Here is a 24073-nt window from a genome sequence, read left to right as displayed (position 1 = left end):
ATAAGAGAGTTCCTTGAAGATATAAACTCAAATGTTCATAAGCAATGAAGAACATTTTTTGTTTTTATAAGATATTGTACGGAGGTAAATTTCCCTCGCAATATAACGTTTAACATAAATCTTTCTTAGAAAAATCTTATCTTCAACCTTAAAACATGCAAATATCGTACATTCTTACGTAACAGAGATCCTTTACATTTTTTTATATACTTCTGAGGTTATAAAAAATGTTGATGCAATTAAAATTTAAAAATGATTTTACTTTTATAATTTACAAAAATATTAACGCTAGCTATTTAATTCGTGTTATTAAAACGTATCAGCCTGTAAATACTTACTACTGTAAGAAATTTATATGTACCCACAAATTTTTACTAAAATATTGTTACGTTAAGTGTATAAAAAGAGCGGTCAAATCATTGTTAGGCAGTCGGTCGTTATGCTGCTTGTCGTAAGGTTCGATTCCGTGAGAACCGTACATGTAAAAACGCGAATATAAAGTTGTTAAAAATTATAGTTGTGAAGCGTAAGAGTGGAAACTATGTCCAATTTGTGAATTGTGTAAAACTACGTATTGTGTAATATTGTGTATTGTGGAAGTTTATTGTATTCAGTGAGTGATAATTTATGGAGAATGATTAAAAAGTGTTAAAGTGCAGTTGGTGTTTTTATTATAACCGCTACCCTTCTGAGATTATTTATCAAATCTCAGAAGTGGGATAAAACGCGGAAAAGTACTGACCGTTGTTTCACCTACGCCTAGAGATGGAAAGTCGGCAATCCAAGCGTTCACTACATAAACGCCGCAAGAGAAGGCGAGAAGTTGAGTGTACTAGCACGTCATCGAGTTCGAGTGATCCAGTTATAGAACGACACCATCGTTCTGGACAGAGACATACTAAAGACGAATCTCGTAATGCTGGCCGGAGTCGTGGCCGGAGTCGTGGCCGGAGTCGTGACCGGAGTCGTGACCGGAGTCGTGACCGGAGTCGTGACCGGAGTCGTGGCCGCAGTCGTGGCCGCAGTCGTGGCCGCAGTCGTGGCCGCAGTCGTGGCCGCAGGCGTGGCCGCAGTCGTGGCCGCAGTCGTAGCCGCAGTCACCGCCACAGTCGCAGTCGCAGCCAAGGAACCAGTCGTGGGCGCAAGCAGGGCAGCAGCCACACGCCGCATCGAACTGATGTTCAAGGTACAGATTCTACCAATGTTATTTCACGCGATAGTAATAACAGTACGCAATCAGATTTAGATAAATTTATTAATACCTTATCATCGGCTATAACCGGAACTAATAATACAGATAAGTTCCAAAATACGGTAAATACAATACCAGAATTTGATCCATCATTAAAAACCAAACGATGTCTATGTGGTTAAATAAAATAAATGAGTGTGCTTCCATTTTTGGTTGGTCCGAAAGACAAACTATTCATTTCGCTTTATCTAGACTTAGTGGTTTAGCAAAGATGTGGTACGAAAGTCTACCCTCACTTCTTTATTCTTGGTCCGATTGGCAAAATAAGTTGTTAGATGCATTTCCTTGCCATGAAAACTATGGTCAACTTTTAAATGATATGCTTTTAAGGAGGGCAAGATTCGGCGATTCATTAGAGGAATATTTTTACGAAAAAAGTGTTCTTTTAAATCGATGTGGTATTAGTGGTAGAAAAGCTGTTGACTGTATTATTTTTGGTATCGATGATCGGACAATTAGAATGGGTGCAGAAGCTGCACAATATGAAGATCCCAATAAGTTATTAACGTTTTTGAAAAGTGTTAAGGTTACAAAAAGAGTAGATAAAACAATTGTTAATAATTCTAATCAAAGTACCCAAAATTTTAATAATAGTAAGCGAACATTCCCTGAAAGACGATCTAACGTACATTGTTACAACTGTGGTCAAACTGGCCATTATAGCTCCAAATGTCTTCAACCTATTAAACGTTGCATTAAATGTCGTCTCATTGGTCATTTAGCTAGTGAATGCACAAAAGAAAACATATCTAGTGGAAATAATCAAAACTCTAATTCGGTTAATACAGGAAATAATAGCGATAAAACTGTTATGAATATAAATAGTTCGAATGATGATGAAAAATACTACAAGAAAGCTTTCGTTAATGGTGTTATGGTAGAGTCGTTTGTTGATTTAGGTAGTAGAAAAACATTATTACGCGAGACCGAAGCCCGAAAAATATTGAGTACGTGGAATAAAAGTAATACTAACACTTTAGTAGGGTTCGGTAATTCGACCGTCACACCAATAGGTAGTAGTGATGCGCAAGTCATTGTTGACGGTGTTTCTGGTATAACAGAGATTCTTATTGTACCTGATATATTTTTGCCAAAATATCCAATGTTAATTGGTCATTCGTATACTGAACAAAGTCATATTGTCATAATTAAAACTAGTGATACTTTAAAAATCATTACTAATATAAATGAAACGGACATTGAAAAATTCGATATTAAATTAAAATCTAATGTTGTTATTAATGGATTGACAATAGTTGATGTTTATTGTGAGCCAAATTATAAAGGTGAATTGTATATAGAAGGAGGTCTAAGATTAGAACCGCGTAAAGAATATTTTGTGTTAAAGGGGTTATATACGATTGATAGTGATAATAGTAAAATACTTATTAAATCTAAACCAAATTCAAATGTTACGTTATTACAAGGAGATACAATAGCAAGAGCATTTAAAATAAAACAAAAACCAGAGTTAAGTGAAAACGTGTTGCGTATCGAAGAAGAAAATTTATGTGAATTTGATAATACTAAAAATAATATAGAAGATAAAGATATAATAATAGACAATAGTATAGAAAAACAATATCGTGATATGTTAATAACATTGTTAAATAATTATAGAAACTGTTTCGCTTTTAATTTAAGAGAATTAGGTTGTACTAAAGATGGAGAGCTCAATATTAAATTAACCGATGATCGACCAATTGTGTATAGACCTTATCGTTTGTCGTTTGATGAAAAAAAAGTAGTTAGGAATATGATTGACGAGATGATGACAGCTGGTATAATACGTGAATCAAATTCTCAATTTGCTAGTCCAATAATTATCGTTAAAAAGAAAACTGGCGATCGGAGATTGTGTGTTGATTTTAGGGCGCTTAACCGGAAAACCGTTAAAGAACAGTATCCCCTACCTCGAATCGAAGACCAGCTGGACAATTTGTCAGGTTACAAATACTTTACTACTTTAGACCTTGCCTCTGGTTATTATCAGGTGCCAATTTGTGAAGAAAGCAAACATATAACTGCATTTGTTACTCCAGAAGGGCAATACGAGTTTAACCGGATGCCCTTTGGCCTGGCAAATGCTCCAGCTGTCTTCCAAAGGATTATAAACAAAGTCTTAAACAAAACGAACTCGGATGTAGCCATGGCATACATGGATGATATTATTATTCCTTCAAAAACGGTTGAGGAAGGATTACATAAATTAAAAACTATTTTAGAACTATTAAAATCATCAGGCCTAACACTTAAATTATCGAAATGTAACTTTTTCATGACCACTGTAGACTTTCTAGGTTTTGAACTTTCCGAAAGCGGTATAAAGCCCGGTTCACAGAAAACCGATGCAGTAAAAAAATTTTCCTCGCCCCACCTCACAACAAAATATTCGTCAGTTTTTAGGATTAGCTAACTTTTTTAGAAGATTCATTAAAATTTTTTCCATTATAGCCAGACCATTAACTCAATTGCTTAAAAAGGATAGTAAATTTATATGGACCGATGATCAAGAAAACGCTTTTGTTCAACTGAAATCTAAACTAAGTGCAAGACCGACTATGGCTTTATATGATCAGCATGCGGAAACAGAATTACATACGGATGCGTGTAAAATAGGTATTGGTGCTATCTTACTCCAACGATCTGGTTCGGGACCGTTCCGTGCCGTAGCTTACTTTAGTCGTCAAACTTCCCATGATGAACAACGGTTTACGTCCTATGATCTAGAAACGCTCGCGGTTATTTGCGCTTTACAACGTTTTAGGGTTTATTTACTTGGTCTAGAATTTAAAATTGTAACGGACTGTAATTCATTGCGAGCTACTTTTGAGAAACGTGACCTTATTCCCCGTGTCGCGAGATGGTGGAGCCAACTTCAAGAATTTAATTGTCACATTGAGTATAGGGCCGGTAACAAAATGAGTCATGCAGATGCTTTGAGTCGTAATCCCGTTAATAATAATAAAGATAATAATATAACGTTAGGAGATTCTGTCTTTACTATTAATTGCAATGACTGGTTAGCTACTGTCCAAAACACTGATCCAAAATTAAAACGTATTATTGATATCCTCACAGACAAACAAACTGACGAAGTAACTGACATAAAAAATAATTACCGTTATATTAATGAACATTTATATAGGAAAACCGATTCAGGGTTAAAATGGGTAGTTCCCAAAGCATCTAGATGGCGAATCGTTAAGCAGTGTCATGATGATATAGGTCATGTGGGAATAGATAAGGCCCTGGCAAAGATCTCTAGCGACTATTGGTTTCCAAAAATGAGGCCATTTGTTCAAAAATATGTGCGTTCGTGTCTAGACTGTGCCTACCATAAAGCTCCTGCGGGTAAACCAGAGGGGTTTTTAAACCCGATACCAAAAATTCCAAGCCCATTTCATACAATCCATTTGGATCATTTAGGTCCTTTCGTACGAAGCCGAAACCGAAATACCTATTTACTTGTTGTAATTGATGCATTTTCAAAATTTATATTGATAAAACCAGTTCGCGGCACTGATACAAAATATGTAATATCAGTATTAAAAGATATCTTTTATACTTTTAGTGTTCCAAACAGACTAATATCAGATAGGGGTAGTAGTTTTACGAGTCTTACATTTAAAAAATTCATGAATGAGTTAAATATTAAACATATTATGAATGCTGTGTCGACCCCCCGAGCTAACGGGCAGGTTGAGAGATACAACCGCACTATAACAGAATCATTAGCAGTTGAAAATAACAATTGTCCTGAAAATCGTTGGGATGATCATGTAGCTAAAATTCAGTGGTCTTTAAATAATACATTCAACAAAGGAATTGGACGTACACCGGCTGAAGTACTGTTTGGTTTTAAAATGGTTAGCATGTCAGATAGTCGTATTAACGGTACAATCAATGATGATCTAGAGCGCGTAGTAGAAAGCAGAGATTCTATCCGCAACGAAGTAATAAAACATATATCTAAAAACCAAAAATATCAAAAAGAACAATTTGATAAACACAGAAAGCCACCACGTACATATCAAATTGGCGATCTCGTTCGTATTTCACGTAATCAACCTTCGACGGGTCAAAGTAAAAAGCTCCTACCTAAATTTCAGGGCCCATATAAAATAACAAAAATATTTGACAACGATAGGTATGAAATCGAAGATACACCGATAACAAAAAAAAAGTAAAGGTAGCTATAAAGCGGTTGTTGCTGTTGATAAAATTCAGCCTTGGGTAATGTTCGATCGTCTTTCAGAGGATAGCGATAGCAATGAAAATGATAAGTCAAACGAGTCTAATAGTTCAAGTGACTCTAAATCTGATTGTGATGTTGAATCTAGTTAATAATGAATAACGAATAAATATGTATAAATGTTTATGTAAAAATATAATTAAGGAATTGTATGAAAATTAATGTAAGTTAAGGTTAAGAACTGAATTATATATAAATAATAATTAACTTGTTTATGGTTATGAATTATAAAAAAAGCGAATGTGTAATTTATAATTGATTAAGGATTTGAGATTATATTGAGTCATGTTTATTTAATCAGTAAGTAGATTCGGTGGGCAGATTGCCCTAGTAGCCGGGCAGATTGCCCTAGTAGGCGGGCAGATTGCCCTAGTAGCCGGGCAGATTGCCCTAGTAGCCGGGCAGATTGCCCTAGTGGCCGGGCAGATTGCCCTAGAAGCCGGGCAGATTGCCCTAGTAGCCGGGCAGATTGCCCTAGTAGCCGGGCAGATTGCCCTAGTAGCCGGGCAGATTGCCCTAGTAGCCGGGCAGATTGCCCTAGAAGTCGGGCAGATTGCCCTAGTAGCCGGGCAGATTGCCCTAGTAGCCGGGCAGATTGCCCTAGTAGCCGGGCAGATTGCCCTATATGTATAATAGTTGTAGTAATTATATATTAATAATTTTAGTTATGTATGTTATGTCTTGCTGTTATTTTTTTTTTTCTTTCTTTTTTTTTCTTTTCTTTCTTTTTTGGAAACACGAGGTCGTGTTTCGGTGCAGGACGGCCGAACTGTAAGAAATTTATATGTACCCACAAATTTTTACTAAAATATTGTTACGTTAAGTGTATAAAAAGAGCGGTCAAATCATTGTTAGGCAGTCGGTCGTTATGCTGCTTGTCGTAAGGTTCGATTCCGTGAGAACCGTACATGTAAAAACGCGAATATAAAGTTGTTAAAAATTATAGTTGTGAAGCGTAAGAGTGGAAACTATGTCCAATTTGTGAATTGTGTAAAACTACGTATTGTGTAATATTGTGTATTGTGGAAGTTTATTGTATTCAGTGAGTGATAATTTATGGAGAATGATTAAAAAGTGTTAAAGTGCAGTTGGTGTTTTTATTATAACCGCTACCCTTCTGAGATTATTTATCACTACTAAGCATCTCCTCTTGAGGAAAATTCTCGAACCTTCCTCTATGTTCTTCCAATTTGAGTTAGTGACAACACACAACAATATTTTCGATTAAAATTTACGCATTCTCCGTACTGGTCTTTCGGCTTATCATACTGTATACATGTACATTATTTTTTCTTTAACCGAATATAAAGTAGAATGTAAAAAGGAGATGAGATTATGAACCCTTCCAAATCACACTACGAATATTTTGTAAAAAAGATTTGATTCTTTAAGTAGCATCTTATATCTTTTGTAGTTCTCCAACGTTTTAGAAAAGCTCGTTTTTACAAGTTTAGAAATAAATGTCTTTATATAATAAATCTTATAATATTTTTTTATAATAAATGAGTCGAGATGGCCCACTGGCTAGAACGCGTGCATCTTAACCGATGATTTCGGGTTCAAACCCAGGCAAGCACCACTGAATTTTCATGTGCTTAATTATAATTCATCTCGTGCTCGGCGTTGAAGGAAAACATCGTGAGGAAACCTGCATGTGTCTAATTCAACGAAATTCTGCCACATATTGTGTATTCCAACAACCCGCATTGGAGCAGCATGGTGGAATATGCTCCAAATCTTCTCCTCAAGGGAGAGGAGGCGTTTAGCCCAGCAGTGGGAAATTTACAGGCTGCTAATGCTAAAATAAATAAAATATAATAAATATGAAATTAATGATCGTTCCATACAATAATGCTTATTAAACTCAAACTTATTTCATTGTGAATTTGATTTCGTTAACATATTTTTATAATAGCTTTGTTCAAATGTTGCTACTTTTACGATATCGTTAGCAAACTAGTAATTCAAATTAATTTGAAGACATTATACTATTAGTTTTCTCTTTTTTATTATATATTTATCAACTTACTTGCTGTATTTTTATATAATGATATTTTTTAATTAAAATAAACAGCTACATCAAACTAACACCAGATGCCGATCAGAAACAATGTAAGATGAAATAAAAAAGTTAATCTAATATGCAATGAACAACGTATCTCGTGCCTCGATTATGCAACTCATATTAAAAGAGATATATATTTTTCCCCTTATATAACAAATTGACACGTATTTACAATAAAACCATAGTGTCGTTTACTTGAGAAAAGATAAAAGACAACTGAATATGTCTGAAACAGTGACGTACTGTTTGGGTTAACGGGGTTTAAGTAAGTTGTGTCTGGAAGGTATTTTGTTAGTGTTAAGTTTTATCTACTAAAAGAATTGCTAACCAACTTTGTCATTTGTCTAGTAAAGTTTTAAATCCAGATAAAATAGAAATACTTTGTTTTTATACTTAGAATAAAATCTCAGTAATACGTAAGTTTGTTTTCGTATAAACACGAAAAATATAAATGATCGGGCGGGATTTTTCTATTAGATGATAATCTTAAATGGATATAAAATGCTGTTACTATAAGCTTACCTAATAATCCTTATTGTATCGTATCGATTTTTGTTTGGAATTCGATAGTTCACTAAAAATGAACAGTGGATAAAGCTCGACGCGTGCCGTTCATAAAATTACATTAGTGGGTCAAAAGCCACACAGCCTGAGGGTTAAAATGAGTTTTAATTTTCGTTTAGAAAATGAATTTACTAAATAAAATGTTTATTGATAAGCCAGACATGATGCTCCACAAATACATACGCGTCTAAGAAAATTTTATTAAATAGATTTTTCAATAGGGTTTGTCTGTTTGTAAATTTTTAACGTTTAACGTGGCAATTTTTAATGCAAACTGCCGCTGCTACAGTGGAAGATGTATTATTTTAGTAAACCTACATATTTATATTACTTTAACAGCCTGTAAATTTCCCACTGCTGGGCTAAGACCTCCTCTCCCTTTAAGGAGCATATTCCACCACGCTGCTCCAATGCGTGTTGGTGAATACACATGTGACAGAATTTCGTTACAATTAGACACATGCAGGTTTCCTTACGATATTTTCCTTCACTGCCGAGCACGAGATGAATTATAAACACAAATTAGGCACATGAAAATTCAGCGGTGCTTGCCTGGATTTGAACCCGTAATGATCGGTTAAGATGCATGCGTTCTAACCACTGGGCTATTTTCGCTCTTTTTAAAGTAAATCTAAACTTTCGTAATATTAGCCCAATTTATGAACGGTTTTTATGGAATACATATTTGTTACAGAACGAATCTGTGATTTTTTTTTCGTGAACACCATTTAGTAAGCGTAGACACACGGGGCGATTTTATCAGAATCGAATCGAGCAAGGTTGTCTAACCAACATAAATTTATAATAACTTTAGGCTACTATTATACATTATTTACTTTACTTTACTTTACTTTTTAATTTACGAATAAATTAGGATTTTTTAATTTAAAAATATATTAATTATCTGTAAAAATATAAACCAAAATGATAACAATATACAGCTAAGTAAGACAAACGATAGAACCACGTCTCAGTCGAGCTCAATTTCATCTGGCGCTTGTCAAGAAGTCAAGGTTGACCCTAAAACGTGTGATTAATTATCAACGTAATGTATCTTTCGACTGAGCCCAAAATTGCTTTTGTTTTATTTATAATCTAACAGTTACGAAATACTTGGTTTTCATTTATATTAAAAGTATAAACCTGTTTTATAGACAAGTGAATAAAAAATCTATTAAATTTGATACTTAAGAAGTAATGATGCATCAATTGTTGTATAACAATATCATCAGCAAAATAGCTGTAGTTTGCGGCTTTTGTTCGTTTTTTTTTTTTTTTATTTATCACAGAGTATTTATGACAACCAAATTTAATAGCAATACAAACATTTATATAAAACTAGCTGTTGCCCGCAGCTTTGCTCGCGTGGTTCAATGTATTTACAGATTAACTTAAAATATTACGTTAATTTAAGACCTCTTTGTATTGATGTGTATTTCACCCCTTAAGGTAGAATATCCAGAAACGCTTAAATATGTATCTACTCATTTTAATCAGTAACCCAAAAATAAAGTTTCATGCTTGTAACTTTAAAAATGATGGACTTCCAGACCAACTTATTTACGAAATGACACCCCTTTTGGGTAGAATGTGCAGAAATGCTTTAATACGTATCTACTCATTTTTAATTATTACCTCAAAAATAAAGTTTCATTTTTCTAACTTAAAAAATGACGGACTTTCATACAAACTTTCAGGCTCTATTTCAGGGTAGAATTTCCAATATTGTCTTTTTATACTATAACATTCGAATGAATAATGGAGAAGATATCATTGATTCCAAATCACATGCAACGAAGCATAAACATGTCCGATGAGAAGAGCAAACTATTATCTTTCCCCCCGAAGAGTGCATGACACTCGTACGGACGACCACGACCTGCATACCCATATACATAACCTACGTAGTTAGAACAACGTCAACAATAAGAATTTCTTGAGAGAAAACGTAATATTTTTTCTGACGTATAAGGTAACTACTAGACCAACGAGGCAGCTGAACTTACACAGAGAATATTAATCATAGTCACTGGTCCAGATAACTTGCTACACGATTTATATATCAAGTAGAATAAAACAGAGACGAATTTCAAGAAATGCGCTTCGAATATTTTAGCTCTTAAACAATTTTTCGCTAGAATATGATTTAGGTCGATTCGTGTGTGGAATATAACAGTTAGTTTCAATTTAGCTTAGATTTCTGTCGCTTCCATGGTCTAGTGGCTAGTTTGTACGTCTGCAAATCCTAAGGTACTGGATTCAAAGACAAGGAGCGTTTTGTATTTTACTGTCATTAGTCTATCATTAACAGCGCGATGTTCTAAATTATCAGCATTAGCTCTATTGTGTCTTAAAAACTCATGAAGCCATATACTTATAAAATAACATGTTCTGACTGACAGATTCATCATCGCCGAGCGTAAACTATAAATATAAAGTTAGGACCATGAAATTTGGTGAGTATAGCATCGTTTTATTAAGTAGACACCTACTAAGGAAGGAATTTTAGAAATTCTACTCCTAAGGGGGTGAAATAGGGGTGGATAGTTTGTATGAAAGTCCGTCATTTTTAAAGTAAAAAACATGAAATTTAATTTTGGGATACTGATTAAAAATGAATATATATATATTCTACCATACGAAGTGAAATACACATCAACGTGGTACACAAAAAGGTCTTAAATTAACGTAATATTTTAAGTTAATCTGTAAACATATTCAACTTGCACGCGAGCAAAGCCGCAGGCCACCAATATTTATAATTTAAAATGTGTTATATCTTTCGATAAAGTTAAAAGGTTTTTCATATATTATATTAAATATTGTCTGAATTAGAGCGTTTTAAGAAGCAATTAATTTGTGATCTTTGATAATGTAAATGAATGAATTGTATGATGGTAATTTTTGATCATGTTAAGATGTAACATGTATTTAAACATTTATTGATTGAGGGGGAAAATCACGTTGTTATTTTAACATTTTATTCCATGTTTATTTAAGGGTGAAGTTACCTTCCAGACAAGTACACTCCACTCCGATTTAAGCGTCAAGCGTTACCTTACTATCAATAAAATAAAACAGATTTTCACCTTTTTTTATATAGATAAGTCGATAGGCAAATGGGCCAACTGATGGCAAGTGGTCACCACCATTCATAGACATCGTCAATGCGCCACCAACCTTGGATACTAAAAGGATATTTGCCTGTAGTTACACTTGCTTATTTACCCTTCAAACTGGAACACAATAATGCTAAGTTTGGTGATAAATATCTGATAATGATAATGATGGTACTTAATCAGATTGCACAAAGCCCTACCACCAAGTAAGTGTTTATTACTTACATTGCTAATAATTTTCATCAGGGCTATGAATTGAAAAATACTAATTTTGGTGTTATTTTAGGACGTATAAAATTATATCTATAAGGTAAAAAATAATATTTATCTTTGCTCGTTAAATAAACTCGATCGACTTACGTAGAAATACGATTAAGGTTGGTATACTCACGAAGTAAAAATAACTTTTTAAAAGTTTTAATGGAGATATTTTTAATAGCGTCGCTGAGCAGAATTAATATCAGGTTGCTGTTAATATATATTTTTTGAAATATCTTTTAAATAAGCATCTAAGTTTGTATAATACTTTTCTTTTTGAATGAATATACTTCTTGAAAAACAGACGAGTAAGTCACCACTAATGAACTACATAATATCATGTAGTAAGTTGTGATTACATCAGGATCACCCCCAGCATTTAAACTGGTAATGCAAGTAGTATACCATTTATTATTCCACATAATCGTAAAAAGTCGTAGGAATTTACTTTTAGCAATAGGAAATGTTTTAAGAATTTGCTCCTGCAGTGGAATTCTGTAAAAATTCACTTTAAATCATACTCGTCAACCTACTTACGGTGATACCTTGTGATATGTGTATTGTACACAGTTTACATTTATTATAGTCATTATCGAACATCACATTCATGCTGACATTTCAAGCTCGTGTTCTGCGGTGAGTTTCGACTTTCTTCTTACAGAATACCCCTACTGTAATAACAATGGCTCTTTCGTGCATGAAATTAGATATATCTTTGATGTTAGGAAATACGATAACTGATAAGTGGAATTCCTCCTAAATTGTGCACATTATAATTTTTTGGAATATTTTGCAAAATTCGTGCATAGAATAAAATTGGTAATAGACACATTTTACCGGTCGTTGTTGGTAGATAAAGCATAGAAATTAAATCACACATTGCGTTGCGCGTTATGTTGATCCAACGACTGAAATGGGAACGTACCATCTCTACTGTCACCAGCCCAGCCATGGGTGACCCGAGATCCTCCTACCATCGGAAGACTAGGGCTTGCTGGGCTCCACCAAACCTGAAAGTTCAAGTTGGCCATGTTAAACAAAATGTTACCCAAAGTTCCAAGGCTCTTAATAATTATTTTTGTATAATGTCATTTTGGTAACATCTCGTCTAAATTTGGTTACATTCATCCAAACTATTTGATAATGCAGAAACCTAAGAACTGAGCAAATATACTCTACCTTAATTTTTTGTGTTTAACAAATACATTTATCTGACATTCACGTGACAAAATAAGATTTTTATTTTATAGCTTGCCAGTAAACCCTCCTCTTCATCAAACCTCCATCTAACTCATTTAATTTTCTTTTTTCATCACTTGACGCTTTTAAAGTTAAGAAACTATTTACATTTATAATTTCATCAAAAGCGACTTAATATGTATACGTTTATATATTTTTACACATATATCCATATTTCTATATATATATATATTATTATTATTAATACTACATCCACGGGATAACTGTTGCCTGATAATTTAACGTTTAATTTTTTTTTTACAATTTATTGATGTGTACAGAGATTATGTTTCTATATTGAATGAGTTTGAGTAAATTATGTTTCCGTTTTTTTTTTTTCCAATTTCTCTTTCCGTACTTTCTTAAGTTAGCTGCTGGCTGGCGTTTTCGCATTTTCAGGGCTCTTGTACAATATTTTTTTTAGCATTGTGCAATAAAGTATTAAATTAATAAATAAAGTTTTTGATATAAAAATGTTTGCTCAAATTTAACTTTATTTAGCATACAAATATTACCAAATGAGAAAATAAATTTGAAATTTCAAGAGAGCTTTCAAGCTCCGCTTAAAGAGGAAAGTCCTCCGTTTGTAATTGCCAAGGCTACGACTATATAAAATTTGAAGCTGCGAAGTCAAGCAGATGCTGGATATTACAAAGTGTTTCAGAGTTCATTTAAATGCAAATACTACCTAAATAATGTTAAGGAAGTTGTTGCTTTTTGTTAGAAATTAATATTTGTTTCAATCGTGACAAATCAATTAAAAAAAAAACAAACGATAAATAAGGCATATTACTCAGTACAAGATTATATTAAAGAAAAATAGTAGCGTGTAATTAGTATTTATTGACTTCTTTAATTATCTTGTTCTTTAGTGACAAACTTTGTATTTAAAATGGTGGAAAAAAGTTACTACTGAGTTTCTTGCCGATTTTTCTCGGTAGAATCAATTTTTCGAAGCGGTGGTAGCTTCAAATTTAATTCAATGCATGAGAATTCAAAAGTGCCGATTCAATACATGACGATTCAAATGAGCCTACTTGAATAAAGAATACTTTGATCTTTTGATATTCAAATAAAAAATAATTTCTAACAATTACGAAAATAAGTCTTTTGTACATACATTTACATATATAAATTTTATTTAATAAATAACACGTAAAAAAACTCCGATAAAAAACAATATGACGTGAAAAGAATTTTAGTTCGTTTTGCCCGTTAAATTGCGCAAAGAAAACATTAATTTACGCTCTTGACAAAAACAAAAACCCATCACCAGTTGAGGCAATATTAAATTTTTGCAATTAGTTTTACTATAGAATAAATTAAATATTACTGTATATGTAATTAATACTATTTTTATTATTGATAAAAAGAGCTGTTGATAAAATGTAGACATAAAATACTCTGTAAACATTTTCAATATAAAACATTGTAAGTTCATCGTTTACAGACCTCGTTAACTTATGTATCTTCAGCAATAAACGATATTATATAACACTAGTTAATACCCAGGATATGATATAAAATAACTTATAAAATTGATAACATTAAGTGCTTGAATATATACAAATATAAATTAAAAATAGTTACTGTATAAATCTTGACCGCGTGGAATGGCAAGAATGCTAGGAGCATTTCCTCGTTGAATCGCAATTCCGATCCTCTGGTCTAAAAACGAACCAGCCCTCCTGTCACCAGTGGAGGTAATAAGACGAGTTATTATAAATTTATATTAATTAACACAAAACAGCCTTTTTTCGTTTTAAGTGTTAAGTCCACTTTAGGTTAAGGAATAATGTTAATAAAGTAGTAATAAAGTTTTGGATAAGTAAATTGGTATAATTTTGTAATGTATATTGTTTTATGTTTTATGTTGTTAATCTTTTTTCTTATTTTTTTGTTTTGTAATTCAGGTCTGATTTTATAAATTGATTGCCATTTTAGTAATAAATTTTAGAAATTAGTTTTGTCACTGCACGTCATGGATGAAAAGGCTGCCACTGAAAACCAGTTTCTAGGTATTTCCTAGGTTATGCTGAGTGGCATATCTTTTTGGGACATAAGCAGTACTTTTTATTTTTGTTATTATTATTTTTTTTTAATTAAGTCTTTGGTTCTAAGTATGATTTGCATTTTTTTCTTTTTTAATACTTTTGTTTTGTTTTAGTTTTTTTTTTTTATGTTATTTTTTTGTACCTACTTATATTATAGTTTTATTATATTTTGTTTCTTGTCTTCAATGTTTGTCAAATATTTATGTCCCAAATAAAGATTTACTTACTTACTTACTTACTTACTTATACTTTTGATGAAGCTAAATTACTTTATGTGATTTAATACCAATACAGTCGATATTGTTAGTTGACATTACTATTCCAGAAACCTTCTCGTATGCACCAGAATTAAAAAAACAAACATTTTCATCGCAGAATGATTACAGGTTGTACCTTCAAATGATAAAATAAATATTTAATGCAATACTCGTGAAAACTTTTATTTTAAGTACTAGCTAATGGATAATACTCGCGGACGCGTTGCAATACAAAACACGGAAAGTTTTTGCTACCATTCAATCTGCTCAATGTTCGAAGCCTTTATTCATAACATTAAGAATTTCACCTTTACCCTTTTCATTATTGAACAGAAATAATACGCAACAGTGAAAGCCTTTTGTTTTACGTATGAACATGTTAATGTATAACAGTTTATAGCTTTTGTGTTGCTTTTGTGAAAATGGAACATTAGCGTCGACATTTAGCGCGCTTATGTCAACTTTGTTGCGTCTTTTGTGTATTCTCATTGCGCTATTGACCCTCGTTATTCAAAGGGACTTTTTAAAAAAAGAATTTTAAAGATTAGAATAATACTAAAAAAAACTAAATTACAACCGTTGTTTTCCTTACTTCAGTTATAGTTTTTCAAAGGATTTTGGGTACCTATTATAGTTTCGTTTATGAAACTGATGCGATGTGATTGGATGAGAAGTAGTAAATGGCATAAACTATGGCAAAGGACGAAGATATTCGTTCGGTTTCCATTTTATGAGAGCGATAGCCTACGCTCAATAGGCACCAGTAATTAATGAAGTTTTCTGGAAAAGTTCCAATCTGTGATTCAAATCAATTCCGAACTCTATTCCTCGATTGAGCTTAGAAAACAATTTACAAATCTTTTTTTTTTATTGAAATAAACTTTACTCGTGAAGCATACTCAAAACACAGAGATCTGTTAATTTGTAAATGATATTCCATTTAATTAAAATAAAAAATCACCTATAATTATTAAGTTTTCAAAATAATATTTTGTTATTTAAGGATTGTTCAAAACTTCCAAAAATAAATTAAAGAGGCGGCAAATGATCAACTGTTAGGCCAAGGGGTCCTCTAAATTGATAGAAAAGTTTTGTAGGTACCTGGAAATTCACCAACAACATAATATTTATATTAAATGTCTCATTTCATCAACACAATAATTAATGATCGCATATAATATAACGAGTAATTTAATTTTGAAGGCATGTTGTATTTTGGATTAAATTATTCACGGACGAAGGAGAAACGCAACATCTGTCGCCTAGCTTTTAAAAGAGCGCATTTATTAAAGAAACACTGCTATTGATAAAAAAATATTAATGATAAATAAAGTCACATTATTAAAGAAAATACAACACAAAAAAACACGCGCACGCACACATATATACACACGCGCGCACATTCAGTCAAAGCTTTATATTATATTATTTTAATAAAACCTTATTATTAAGTCATTTTGGAAAACACGGCGCATATTCGCTTGTATGCCACCCACGCACGGTCAAATCTCTTTATAACATCACTGACAATTATCCTTAAACAATGTTCAAAATTCGAATTAGTATTCGAACAAAATCGGCTAAAATAATCTATTGCAAATTTTTTGAAATTATAAAATTCACATTAACACAACATCTGCGTTTACTACAAAGTAATTTAGTAAAAGCTAGTTAATTTATAATTAAATTGTATGCTAGTTACTATTAATTTTACATGAATTGAATGATTATTTATTCAGACGACGAGAGTAATAAGTAATAAAATTACTCCGTGTTAATTATCTATTGATAATTATGATACTGTTGTATTTTTTGTTATTTACAAATTACTAATATCGAACTGTTCATAATTACACGAATATTACTAAAATCGTCACGATTAAGTTAATTTCTTTTGCCACTATGAGAGATGACCGAGTGATCAGAAAGCGAGCGTTGAGAGTGCGGGTTCAAAACCGCTGGATTTTCATGTGGTTACAAATCATCTCGTGATCGGTGGTGAAGAAAAACATAGTGAGGAAACCTGCGTGTGTCTAATTACATTGAAATCCTGCTCATGTATATTCGACAACCCGCATTGGAGCAGCGTGGTGGAAGTAGATCCAAACTTTCTCCTTAAAAGGGAGAGGAGGTATTATGTACTAGTTCTGATAATTAACAAAACAAATACATGCATACTGGCTGAATAAAATTCATCACTTGTATATCTAACCAGCGTTGAAGCAGTTTGGTGCAATTGAATGGAATACAACGGCGATTATTATTCGTCAGCTTTTATTATAGGCTAATGTAGGTTTTTATCGCTCATAATAATGAAAATGAGTAAATTATTACACTAAATAGCTGCTAGCCAAAACATGAGTTCCTCTAGTACCAATTCAAGCCATAACTGTTGAAAAATGAAGAAGAACAGTGTCTACGCTAGATGGATTACAATAGTAAAATAAAAAAATAACATCATAAGATAATCTCGATATTAACAGTAGATGTACCTAATCAAAAATGTCAATGATTGTAAGCTTCTGTTGGAATTGTGGGCATTACCAGCTAATTAGTAAGCGCTATCGGCCAGCCTTTCAATTCACTTTGATAAACTATTTTGCCTTTGTATCGCTTGGGATCCAATTCAATACAACCAATATAGCGCCAATGGACGGATGATAGCTTAATTCCATTAAAACTATTTAATACCATATATAATACTATTATAGTAAATTGTAGATCTATACAATTCACTTAAATTTACGTTATTCGATGATATTGTTGCACCAGAAACATTTTCTTACATTCTTTAAATCGCATTCGAACTTGACCTTAAAATTTGAATATGATAGTCACTAACGAATTTTCACTTTGAAAATGTCATAAGCCAGAAGAAGAAGTTTATAAATAATTTTATGCCACATTATAAAGTATACTTTAATATAGTCTTTATTTGCATATGAGTAATCTCCAATGGTTGAATGGATGAGAAAATCGGTTTTAAATCAACGTTCTGGATTTCTTTTTTCTCTTGTTAAAATTAATAATATCTTATATACTCAACAATAAACTTATATTAATTATTAATTTATATACAAGCTAACGCAGGTCCAAATTTGGGCTTATTATCCGATGGTACGGTACAATTGCTGTACCATCAAATAAGACCAAAATCTTGGTCATGCGGATTTCTCTTTGCCGATACAAAGAGAAATCCGCACGGGACAGTTACACAATCGACTTCTTAACTCTTGCAATTTAAACTGGAGGTCATGATCTCAGAACTGCAACTCTTCAAACGAGCTACACGAAACGAAACGAACCAACAAAACACTCACAATTACAATAATAATATATTATGTATATAGACTAAATGTTTCAATTCTTGTAACTTGCTTTCTAATTGCAAAATATACAAAATTATGGCCATTACATTTCATTATTATTAGTTATTTTGTAAAGAACTTATAGTTTCATAACAATAAACTTACCCCGTAACTTTATAACTGTTATAATCCTATCAACTATTCGCCCACTCTCGAGATAACTTGATACACTCAACAATTACCATCGTTAGGATCCTGGTTGAAAGCGAACGCTATGATAGCTTCCGTTCTTTGTCATTCAAATTTTGGTACGTCGGCATTCTCTCAAATGTCATAAAACTGACGTACAAATCGTTAGACATTTATGTTTAGATAGTAAAATAACTTCTCTATAGAAAAAAAATAATACTTCTGAAATGCCATAATTGTTTTATTGGTAATTTGTTATTGAACGTGATATTTTAAAGTATACAAATGAAATGGCATTCGTCATATTTTTTAATTATGATATGAACATGGGTTCGGGCCAAGACATTTATTATCATTTCAAATGTGGTGGATATATTGGGGTGTAATAAATTCAACAACATTACCTATCGATGTTAATGGGATCAAATAAATTTGTCGAAGATTCAACCTCAATTTAATCAGATCAGATATTATTAACACATACATATAATGCTTTTTGACAAGTTTTCATAGAACTATCGTAGGCACGGTATAATATATAGTTATTGTGAACAGCCAACGCTGAAAACCTTCCAGATATTTATAGTATAATTCAACCCCCATTTCACCCCCTTAGGGGTTAAATTTCCAAAATTCCTTTCTTAGTGGGTGTCTACTCAATAAAACGATCCTTCTCACCAAATTTCAAGGACCTAACTTTAATAGTTTACCCTCGGCGACGATGGTGGATGAGGACTTGTTATTTTATATATATAGATAAGGAAAATATAACTTATTTAAAACGGAATATCATCACCTCCGTGTCTTTTCCCTCGCTATTCCCTCGGTGAAATATTTCCAGAAATCCAACTTTACTTAAAATAAAAACGAAAAACGATACATTTAAGTTAATTTACGTATCAATTTTGTGTAATTTTACCTATTTTTATTCTATTTCTCTTTCATATTTTAATTTATCTGAAATATATCATTATTATTATTATTCATCAATATCGATGATCGTATTTGCTTCCGATATGGTAATTGATACGTGTGATAATTTGCTTCAATGGTCATAGTTTAGCGTGGAACAGGCCAATTAATTTGCACAGATAATACTGTTCAGTGCTCATGTCAGATGCAATGTAACATTTTGGATGATAATAATTGTCTAAGCCAATGCCCAATGATAAGTGGTTATCTCTGCTAAAAATATAATGATTACCATAATGTTACTGCTGAATTATAAAATAAATCACAATTACACTATGACTCATAAAAATATAGGTATATAACAATTTACTTTATTTGATAGATTGTGTACTTTGTGTATTTGTGTGTGATTGTGTACCTTCATAACACGTAGAATAATATTTGTTACTTGTTGAATAGATTAATTATTTAGATGATTATTATATTGGGTATTCCGATGCACGAGGCATCTAGGAAAAATATGCCAATGGGTTTTACCAGCGGAAAAAAAAATTGACTATTACATGTATATGATAACAAACTTACTTGTTGTTAGGCCTTTGTACTGGCCCATCTAGGTTCGAAGTGTCAATGTGGTGGGTGTACCAGTGTACAATGTAAATTCAAGGGATGTAACATCTTAGTTGCCATGGTTGGTGGCGCTTTGGCGATGTAAGGAATGGTAAATATTTCTTACAGCTACGATATCTATGGGTGGTGGTGACTCAAGTGGAAAAAAATCACATCCGCGAATCTATATAATAAAAAAAACCCATTTTAGCCTGTTCTTCTCGGTACAATATTTTGTATTGTATTTTGCTTCTAAAACTAATATCATTTAACTATATTGTCTTTTTTCGAATAACATTCTTATAAATATAAAGTCAATTTATTATTTTGATTTTGACATAAAATGTTTACAATAACTAATTTCTTTTTAGTCGAGGTGTCATTATAATAAATAACTGTGAAATGGTCCCTCATTTACATCCAATTGTCCCTTTTTAAGCCATGCACATTGTTGTTTACCGTTTTATGTCCAGTCGAGACTTAACCCAGTCAGATGAGTGACAAATTTTGCGCTGATCCATTATCCGGATTATGTCGGGTAAAACAAATACTCTTTATGGCTTTTTCGTGTTGGTATTTGTAGGCTGAAAATCGCGGTTAAGGCTTAAACAGCTTTAGAAAAATACATAGTAATAATTTCATGTTTATATTCGAAATAATTTTATTTAATTTTTTATTTATTGTTTCACATATACACTCAGAGCTATGACATTCGAGTGGTTAGAATATGAGAATCTGTATGGTAGATTGCGATGAAATCTGGGAAGGTAAGTGTCATTGAATTTTCATTTGCTTAAGTTTGTAGTTCATTTCATGCTCGGCGATAGATTCATTCATCATCTAGATCTAGATAATATTAGAGCAGCTTAAAGAAATATATTAGTTTTTTCTCTTCACAAAGAAAAGTGGTACTTAGATATTTATAGCTTTAAAACGCTTCATTTCAAAATAGTTACATTTAGTCCAGAAATATCATATTCTCTTAGGTGATAAGCTGCTTAGGTGAAATTTGGAATGAAAGCATAGTGAAAATGCTACTAAATTTAATAAATCTTGACTGCATCACCGCATATTTAATAAGCGCTCTGTATCCTCTGCAAAACATTTTTTGTATGAAATTCTGACATTTTATTCAGTCAAATGCCGCTTTTATGAATAAAAGAACGATTTGTTGTAGCAAATGTATTTTATTGTATGTAAGGAAAATATAGCCTAATGACAATGTAAACTTGCTCTTTCGGTTCTTGGGTTCGGATTTAAAAAAAAAAAAAAATCGGTATAATTTATAAATTTAGGTAAAAATTCTGTCAAATTTTCAACTAGATAGGTACTTATATTTGCATTATTAGATGCCACAAAATATAGCGAATGCGTGGAGTATTCGGTATTCGCCAACGCTCTTGTCTAAAACATAAAAATATACGACGGGGAGATGGGTAAATTTCGCACGTACAACACGCAAGATGAATGCAAAAAGTGCTATTGTGAATGATATTGATTTTTATATGCAAACTGTTCGTTTAGAATTTATATCAATTCAGGTTACAAACAATGATCAACAAACACAAAATAGTTTTATACCACACAAAGCTAATATAACTCGAATTCTAAGCGGCAGCGGAATATTTGTCGCTATTTTATTGGATTAGATTTATTACCAAGATCATTTATCATCAAAATAATGAATGCAAAAAAAATATCATTTTATTCAAGTGTATTTATATTTCCTTCGTGTCATTATACCTTGTGTTTTTTTGTATTAACATATTTAATTCCATCTCGGGTTTTTTGTAAGAAATCCCTAATAAGATTAAGCCTGCCTGTCTTACTTTGACTTTATTTTTATGTGATATGAAATCTTATATCTCTAGACTGTAATAAAATGTTAAAGGTATTATTCAAATCTAATAATTTTAACAGGTTTCTGTTAAACGCTGTTTCCTTTGAAATAAGATTAATGCCTCTATGCAATATATGCTTAGTAAAACTTCGAGCACGCTCGCAAAGTCTATTGTGCCGGCATTCGGCACAGAGTAAATTCCGACAGAAGACTATTGTAATCGTTTTCTCTTGACATTGTCCACGTGAGAATGAAATTTCAGATACCATAACAGATACGATGGCATTTACATTATTTTATAAATATGAACCATATTTAAATAATCGAATGAAGTCCCCGGTACTCATTATCGTATCTGGGGTAGGTACGAGTACGCAATGCTTAGTGCGGAGCGGACGCTATTCTAACCGCGAGCGCTTTGGAATGTTCAAACTATGCCGACTGACTTCTGAACCATCTCTGCTATGATAACAATATCCGTTAAATGATTTAATCAAACACGTTTATGTTAAATGCTCGCATATAATACCTGGTAAAATTTATCTAGATTACTAATATATTTATTTTTTACAAATTAAATGTATTATTATACTTTTACTTGGAGGTAGGGCTTTGTGCAAGCCCCTCTCGTCACTGAATCCATTTTCTGTTCTAGTATAAAGAGTGAGTGAGTCAGTGTAACTAAAGATACAAGAACGTAACATCTTAGTTCCTGAGTTTGGTGACGTATTGGCAATGTCTATGAGTAGCTGTGACAAGTGACCATCACGTGGTTGCTTTGCTTGCTTGAAACCTCAGAGCTTGGTATTCATTGGTTTTTATACAGGATATGGTACATAACGTTAATTATTTAAATAAATAAATAATTATTTCATGTATATGATTAATGAAAGAGAATAGCTACTTATTGTCGCTGCTAATCGGTAGATACTAGATCTCGAACCGGAAGTGTATTTTGACTTAATAGCAAATCTATTCTTTTTTTTCAAATTATCCGAAAAATCAAAGAATTATAAAATAAAACGAAAATACAACAAATAAGTAGTATTCCAACGGTTCTTATTAAAACCTAGTTATTTATTCAAACACAAGAAGCAATTTGGTTGGATCTAACCCCTCTAATTAATTCGTAACTACGCCCATAACTAAGTAGGGAAATATTGAAGGGTATTTTCTAAATTGAGGGCTTGCTCTTGGTTTTATACTAGTTTCGAATTTACGTTTTAGTGAATTAAAGCGTTGTTAAATAAACGATAATTACGTACATTATACTTAACATTACCCCTTTGCGTATTTTATGTGTAGCTTGAAAGTTATTTGATAATTGAAAAAATAAAATCATATCAAATTGAAGTTTAAAACTAATAATTTAAAAAAATATTAGGAAGCCTTGATTTCAAATCCCTCCGCTTCATTTACTAATGAACAGTATTGTGTCGAGAATCAGAAACTTTAACAATTTTACAGATACTCGTAAACTACTTGCTCCGCGAGCCTCACGTGTTTAAGCAGTACTGCTTCACAATCGATATTTTAATATACATATGTTCATACCCTTTCTCAATTTATTTGAAGTTGGCTTAAGCATTTATTTTTAATCGGCATAGTTCCTGAATTTTTCGAGATCAAATACAAACGCTTCATCTTTATATATTTGCCATCCTGCAATGGAGTAGCTTGTTGGAATTAGCTCCAAGTTATGTTCCATTACACGAGACGCTTGAAAGATTTTTCTCAGAATCTATTCTGTTGATATCGACAAAATAGTATTTCTACTCTAGGAATTCTCTTCCCAATCCACAGTTTTTAAACTAACTAAACACACACCAACAGTTTTTAAACTCACAACGCAATAAAATTACCAGGACATATAAAAAATGTATTATGTTTAATTCTGCTAACATTTTAAACTTTCACTTTAGCAGAGTCTTAACAACAAGTCTGGCAAACGGGACACCGGATATCATAAACATTCAGACAAACATACATTCTGACATCGTCAATGTACCAGCAACTTTAAGGACTAAGATCTGAGATACCTTCCTCTGTGCCTGAAATGAAACTAGTGCTCACCTTTCAAACCTAAAACACAATAACAACAATACTAAATATTACTCTTTGTCGGTAGAATATGTTTGTATAGAGGCCTCAG

This window comes from Vanessa atalanta, chromosome 12, assembly GCF_905147765.1.
Source record: "Vanessa atalanta chromosome 12, ilVanAtal1.2, whole genome shotgun sequence".
In the NCBI taxonomy this organism is placed as follows: Eukaryota; Metazoa; Arthropoda; class Insecta; order Lepidoptera; family Nymphalidae; genus Vanessa; species Vanessa atalanta.
This window is presented reverse-complemented; position numbering follows the sequence as displayed.